Source organism: Sciurus carolinensis, chromosome 2 (assembly GCF_902686445.1).
Source record: "Sciurus carolinensis chromosome 2, mSciCar1.2, whole genome shotgun sequence".
Lineage (NCBI taxonomy): Eukaryota > Metazoa > Chordata > Mammalia > Rodentia > Sciuridae > Sciurus > Sciurus carolinensis.
This window is the reverse complement of record NC_062214.1, coordinates 74,383,556-74,391,122: the sequence shown is the minus strand read 5'-3', so window position 1 is coordinate 74,391,122 and position 7,567 is coordinate 74,383,556. Positions and strand designations below refer to the sequence as shown.

General features: G+C 39.8%; 1 non-coding gene across 1 annotated transcript; it reads left to right on the top strand.

Annotated features, from left to right (window-relative positions):
• The first annotated feature begins 2,336 nt into the window (after positions 1–2,336).
• Positions 2,337–2,408, top strand: Trnae-uuc (transfer RNA glutamic acid (anticodon UUC)). The gene has a single exon. It is a non-coding gene; the product is annotated as a tRNA-Glu (tRNA).
• The last annotated feature ends 5,159 nt before the right edge of the window (positions 2,409–7,567 follow it).

The following is a 7,567-nucleotide window of genomic DNA, read 5'->3' as shown; positions in this document are numbered from 1 at the left end:
AAGAAAATTCCTTCCCTTTCCATAGTATTTGCTCTTGTTACAGGAACCTATTTTATCACTCAAAGTACTACTAACAAACAAGCTTCCAATTTCAGTGACTTCATGCAATAAAACTTTATTTCTAGTTGTAATAGCCTAATATTGGTAGTTGACCAATGGCTTCCGTGCAGTGATCCAGGGACACACTCTATTTTGTGACTCTGTATCCTCCTGGGGCTTCAGAATCCTCTGCATTCAGGGAGTAGAGCAAGGATCACCAGTTTTCTAAGCAGCGTGGCCTGGAATCAGCACTCATTCTTTACATTTTCATGGTTCCACTAAGAGAAAGACCTGAGAAAGAACCTCTGAAAGGGCAATGGAGTCTCCGCAACAACACACAGCATGCAGGAGAAAGCCAGACATCCCCATTCATTTGTGTGAAAGTTAAAGGGCCTTGATCTGGTGTAGGAGCTGCAGAGTGAAATGAAGAGGCCCCAGAGTTTCCAGGTGTCCAATGTGCTATTACAGGGCATTGACCTGCCTCCCAGACAGTCCCAAGATGTGGTCATCACAGAGTTTATGGCCACTGAATCAAAATTTCTGGATTAGATACACGCCTTCCACATTTTGATAGATGTTAGGTTGCACCTGCACCAGAGAAGTTGTACCCATTTTCATTGTCTGAGTTTGTCACCTTCCTCAACTTAACAGGGGTATTTTAGCACTGTTTTAAATTGTGGGCTGGGGGTGTTGTTTAGTGGTGGAGTGCCTACCATGCACTTGAGAGGTGCTAAGTTCAACTCCCAAACCATTAAATAAGCAAATAAATTGTGTTGCTATGGTACCAGCAAGGCAAATTCCCTCCCTGACCATTTATTGACCAATCAGAGCTCCTCTCTCCTATCCCTCCATCCATATCCTTGGCTGATTTTTCTATGGGTGTTTCTTAGCTGGTTCAGTTCATTTGTAAAGTAAGAATAGTCACCTTTTCTGTGGAACATTTTCTTACAGTCTGTGACTGACTATTGATCTTTATAGTGACTTCATCCCATGAGTGTTTGAAATCCTTAAGAGTATTTTTTTATCATACATACACTTGAAAGTCTTAAAGATTAAAAACCTCCTAATCCCTCCTCCTTTAACTTTTGCTTAGGATGATTCTGCCCCTTCAGTTTGATAACGTTATGATGTCCTTAGATATGTCTAATACTTACGTAGAGGTGTTTCTTCATGCTTAGTGTGTGAGAAGCAGTTCCGGAATAATACTGATTTTACAAAAAATTTTAAATTAGGATTGCTTGCTCATAAAAACGTTTAGGAAATTCTAAGACAATCTCCCTCTCCCATCAAGTCTTACAAGTTCCTAACAGCTTCCTTTTTCCCCTATACTCCCCTATACTTGATATTTTCACACTTTTGTTTTTGGCCAAATTCTGGCTGTGAACCAGTGAGACCGAGATCTTTTTCAAATGCTTTTTAGCCAATGAAAGAGCCTTCTGACATCAAGTTCTCGCTTTTATATTCTCGTGTTTGCCTTATTGTTATTAATGTGTACTTCCCTATCTATGTACATACAATAACAATCTTTTTAATTTCGTATTATGGGTCATACATGTTTATCTCTCAGATAATGGTTCTTTTCACTTTCTTCTTCTTCTTCTTTTTTTTTTTTTTTTTCCTCCCCTTCAGGGTAAGAGTTGTTATTATAGTATAATATGTGAATTTTTTTTTTCCTTCATGACTATCTAGGCTTTGTTTTAATAACATAGGCTACCCCTACACAAGATCTTAAAATAAGGCTTTTTGTCCCCAGAGATCCCGTATTGGGGGTTTCTTTTTCTGTTTTTGCTCATAAAATTAGAACTAATCTAAATGAAAAAAATCAGTCATATACTTAAAACATGACTGGAAAAATCTGGTCTAATAGTTACCCTTAGCATCAAAAGCGGGGGTCTGAGACCTGCGAAACATTCTCATAACTTGGTGGTTATCTTCCCCTTGTTTTTTAAGTCATTTAAACCATTCTTTTTCAAATCGCACCGAAAAACCTTTTAATGGAGCTATCTGGACGCTGAGGGCAGGCTGCAGGCTCCTGCGAGCCCAGATCTGAGAAAATCAAGAGCCTGACGCCCGCCGAGGTCAGGGAGTCTGCACCCCGGCAAGCTCAGCACTATGGAGCATACAGCACAGCACCTGCTTCAGTGTTTACACGCGGAACCCAGCACAAACTACAGAAGCGTGGAGAGCCCGCGCAGGCGCAGAGTAACCATCTGACACCGGAGGCGGAGTCCAGCGTGGAAGGCGGAAGCAGCTGTAACTGATTCAATTGGTTAGGACAGGAAACTTGCACTATCGGTTCCCACATGGTCTAGCGGTTAGGATTCCTGGTTTTCACCCAGGCGGCCCGGGTTCGACTCCCGGTGTGGGAACAGACAGTTGTTTTAGAACTATCAAACATAAAGCCGCTTTAGCAAGATTACTAAAAGATGATTATGAAAACATGTATCCTTAAGAATCGGCAAGGAAACTTGCTCTCGGTGATTTGCTTCCGCCTCGCACGTAACAGTCTTTTACCTTAATCCTCCATATAATTCATTAAAATTTTTTCCTTTAAGTAATATTATTTGGTGGTCTAACTATTAGACAAAAGAATTTCTGTTCTAGCCAATTCAGAGGTCTTTATGCTCCCACTGTTTTCTGCATAGCTGAGAGCGACAGGGTGAACACGACGAAGGGATGTGGAGAGGCATGAAGGGCTGGTATTCTGAAGCTCAAGTTGAGCACTGAAGTGATTGGAGAACAGTGCTTTCTGAAGCAGAAACCACTAGGGCTGAGATATAAAGAAGTGAGGGGTCCCCAAGAAGAAATACAACTTCAGCAGACAATTGCATAGGAAAAGAGGGTGAGAGAGGAAACCAGATCCGTTAGCCTAGTCAACTTCTTCCACGTAACACGGGGGAACTGAGGCATGCAATTAGCCTCTGGATAGACTCTCGTTTGTGGTTAGGTTGAGGTCAGCACTCTTATAAAAGTCAAAACTTTAGAGACCAGAAAGTCCTTAAAAACTTCTCAGCTTCGAAGCCATTTCTAGAATGGAATTAAAATATTTATTTCTGTGTTTAGTGTACGCCATGGTTCATGCATAGCCAAAACATGTTCAAACAGCACTTCCAAAAGTTGTTTGAAACAATCCTTGAGCAATTCTCTGGGCGCTACTAAATCATGTGACCAACTTCATGGTACTCCAATTGCTGGTGTCTTCATCTTGTTTTGGACAATAAAAAACAGCTGAGAAAGTGCAGTCTATACCAAGAGGAATTCAGATAGTTCATAAACCAGCAGCATGAGTTGCAAACAAAGATAAGATTTTCTTTTGGATAAGTCATGCTATTCATATAGAGTCATTCACCTCATTTACTTGACTGAATATTAATTCTAGAATCTCTGTTTGTAATTTATAGGTTTTTATATTGGAGTCAGTAGAAGATTTGGCCACAAAGATCATTTGAGTCTTATTTATTTATTTAGCGGTACTGGGGATTGAATGCAGGGCCCCTCTACCATTGAGCTACATCCCCAGCCCTTTTTATTTTTTATTTGAGACAAGGTCTCACTAAATTGCTTTGAACTTCCAATACTCCCGCCTCAGCCTCCCTCCTCACCTGGATTTCAAGCATCATTTGAATCCTTCACCAATTTTTGCTTCAGACAATATCCATTATGTGACATATGATAAATTCTTTTAATATTTAGTTCCAAAAAGTGTCCTTTATAAATACATCTCAGACTAGTTGCCTTCTTTCTATTCCCACTCCCACTACCAGACTCCAGGGTTGATTTTGACCAGAAATGCCAAGAAAGCCTCGTCCAGGGTTGGCGTTAGTGATAAAGATAGAACTTTACATCCCACCTTGAGAGAAAGTAAGTGAGAATGTTTCACTTGTTTCAGAACATACCATCATGCTAGCCTGAACTAATGTCATGTTGTTATACAGAAATGAAATATAGGTAGGTGTAAGGCTGGGAAGGATACCTACCAGCCAAAAGGGTGAACCTCTGCAGTCATTTTCTTGCTTGCTCTTACCTTATTTCATATCCTGCCTGTTCTTGTGGGGGCATGAGATCTCTCCAAACCACATTTCCCAGACTCCCTTTCCAGCAGACTTACGGTACACAGCTGCTTAAGGAAAGTTCTAAGGAAGATTGGTGTATGTCACTTAGAAGCAGAGTCTTTGTAATGCTTCTGAGAGTGTCTTTGGTAGCAGTGGACATCCCTGGTGGCTGCCAACAACCACAGATTCCAGAGGCATTGGTGATTCTGACAGGGGTTGCTGTCAGCTATGAGCCACTAAGAGTGGCGACATTGGGATGCTGTAGGCTCGAATAGCCCTGGAAGTTTCAGCAGTTCATAAATAGGTTTGGCAGTGGTGGTTCCAATGTCAGTGCCTAGAAGGGACCACACGAACTGAGCTTCTGCCTTGAGGCAATACCATTCTTTCTCTTAGTCCATTCAGCCCTGAGTAGAAGTATCTGCAGTTGTTAATATCTGAATAATTCAATCATTATCCCCTTTTGCTCCTCTACCCTCAACTTTGCAAAATTTGTAATCAATTCCCTCAATTAGATTTCTTGTTCGAACTCTCTGTTCTCTTGTTCAGACTAATACAAGTGTTATTATCATGTGATTTCATCTATCATTATGTTCTCAGTCTTACTTTCATTTTAGAGGGCAAGGCATATAATTATTCCACATGTCAGGACAAGTTCTTGGGGGAGTATTTCAGTTGAGACCTGAACAATGAGTTAGCAAAGTGAAGGGATGCATACATGTGCTTGAGCCAGATTATTCTTAAGATCTTTTTGCCTTTTGCACGAGTCAAGTAGATGAGTTACTAATGAGGCCTATGACCAGACAGACTCTGCCTTTTTTTTAAGTCTTTATTGGTGGCGTTAATCTCTAACTCTCCTTGGGATGTAGCACCACTTTTGCTTTACTATTTTGTCTAGAAGGAGAGGTGCCGGGCTACTATTTGTCTTATTTTATTTTATTTTTTTTAACCGTAGTAGACCTCATTCCAAGATTCAGGGAGCAATAAGATAAAGTCAGTTACCAAGGTTATACATGTGCATTGTACATAACAGAATTAGTTAGATCCACAGACCCAATGGAACTACTTTGAGATACTTAGACCAAAATTTCATTTTTCTCCTAAGCTCCAAAGGGTAGCACAAAAGTATTGGAAGAAAGCTGTAAGAAATAACAAAAATAATTCTGAGCTTCCTAACTGCAGGAAAGTATTCAAGTAAATAAAAAACAGTGTAAGTTCACAGGACAAATGACCTCAAGTCATCTGGGGAAAAGGTTATTGTTGGTGGTTGAATATCTACAATGTATTTTGTGGCAATGGAGAAGACTCTTTCTCAAATGAATCTAGTCTGTTGTTCCTTCAGTGGGATTCTGGACTGTGACTGACTCAGCTTTTGGTACTAGATGACAAGTAATCTCCCATTGCAGTAACTTAATGCAGGTTTTTGGACACAAAAACTCAAGTTTTTAAATTACATAAATTAAAAAATATATGCCATTTAGTGTAATACCTTTTCTTATATTCCTTAGATACTACTCCAAAGATTCCTGCCTTTCAAGCAATGCTTCCATAACTGATGCCACCTTATTTTTATGTGTCTTGGTACTTGAATTATACCACTCTGGATTGAATCATGATTTCCTGTGTTTCTTTCTTTCTTTCTTTCTTTCTTTTTTTTTTTTTTTTGCATCAACCCTGGGCAGGAAAGACTGCTACCAAAATTTTTTTCAAGGAACTGGGGATCTCCTACCAATGCATTTCTTAATACTTAATGAAGGGAGTATTTTCTGGGCCTTTCTGGAACATATAGAGAATGAGCAAATTTGTGGTTCCCAATTAAAACACTGTCCAACATGACTATTTGACTAAGCCTTGGTCCATTTTATATCATGGATGCATGGCATTACAACCTTATGAAGGTAGGCCACTGTGAGCCCAGGTTTGAGTCAACTAATGAAGAAAATGGGGAGTTAGAACCACTCCAAGACAAACAAACATGTGCAATCCATATTGACAAATTTGGCCCAAGCCAATGTTATCTCCTGCCTCTTTAGCCTCACAATCTTAGACTCCATTCCCACACATCTTTCCTAACTTCCTTAAACAAAATTGGCATAATCTTACAAGTATTTCAAAGTATATATTGTCTCATGCTGGGTTAGATTTTAAACTTCATCTCCTGAACTATTCATGTTTGAGATCTGGAGACATTGCCGGGCAATGAGAGTGGACATGGTGTAGAATGGGCATCCCCTCTTGTGAGGTACCGGTGGTGGGAAAGGCCCACTTGGAGTACCTTCGTGAGGCAAGCATGGTCTGTGAACCAGCAGCATTGGCATCACCCAGGAACTTGCTGTAAATGTAGACCTCAGGCCACTTCCAAGACTCACTGAAAATGTGCATTTTAACAAGATCTTCAGGTGATTCTTATGTTATGCACATTAAAGTCTGAAAATCACTGACAAAGACTTCAAGCAAGAGAAGACTATCTTCCTCAGATGGAGAAAAAAAAAAAAAAAAAGGCTGCTTGCACTGGCAAGAAAAAGTTCAGGGAAATTTGGAGCTTCATTGGATCCTTCAGTTTCAACTCAGTTAACTCAAATATTCCCATAAAATATTCCCATTGCATTTTGTCAGGGTCTATTCTTTCTTAATCTGTGCCCTGATGTTCACTTAAGTGATTTGGACAGACTATGAATCTAACTCCTACTGTAATTCTGTAACTTATAGAATCAAATCATGGGTATGGATTTCAGCTGTGTCTCTTATTTCTTGCAGCTGCAAGAATAATGGATTGTCTAAGGGCCATGATAAAAGAGATCTAGTTCTTTGAAAATATTTTGAGTTGAGAGTTTAGAGCCTTGAGTAATTCATTTTCTTTCTATATAAACTCTATAGTGTAGCCAAACCTAGCCAGTCCAGCATCAGGATAATTTCTTATAGTTTCTCTTTGTCCTGATACCTTATCTTCAATGACCCTACCTTTATCTTAAATAATTTCAGGTTATAATTTAAATAAATATTTTGCTGCAACAACTGTGAACTACCAGAAGCTTGGTTTTTACAAGTAATGAAATCATTGCTGTGTTTATGCCCAAGGAAAGATAATCAATCTCCAATTTTCTTCTTTGAGAGTCTGTTCCCCAAGGATGTTGTTGATTACAAAAACCACGTCAATAGATGTCTAGCCAAAAAAGCAGGACACACTTTAGTTTTTGTTTATTTGTTTTGCTGTGCTGGTGATCAAACCCAGGGCCTCATGCTTGCTAGGCAAATAGTCTACCACTGAGCTATACCCTCAGCCCTGGAGCCCTAATAAAGGAAAGGACACAAAACAAAGAAAGAGGAAGTGGTATCAGTAGGACTTAGGAACATCCGATGCTCACATTGTTTCATACTGCAGATAATACTGCTGGAACCTCCTAGGCTGCTAATTTTGCAGCTCAGCCACTTTGTGGTAGCCACTGTGGAAGCATGTCCCTCATTTATACACACTACCT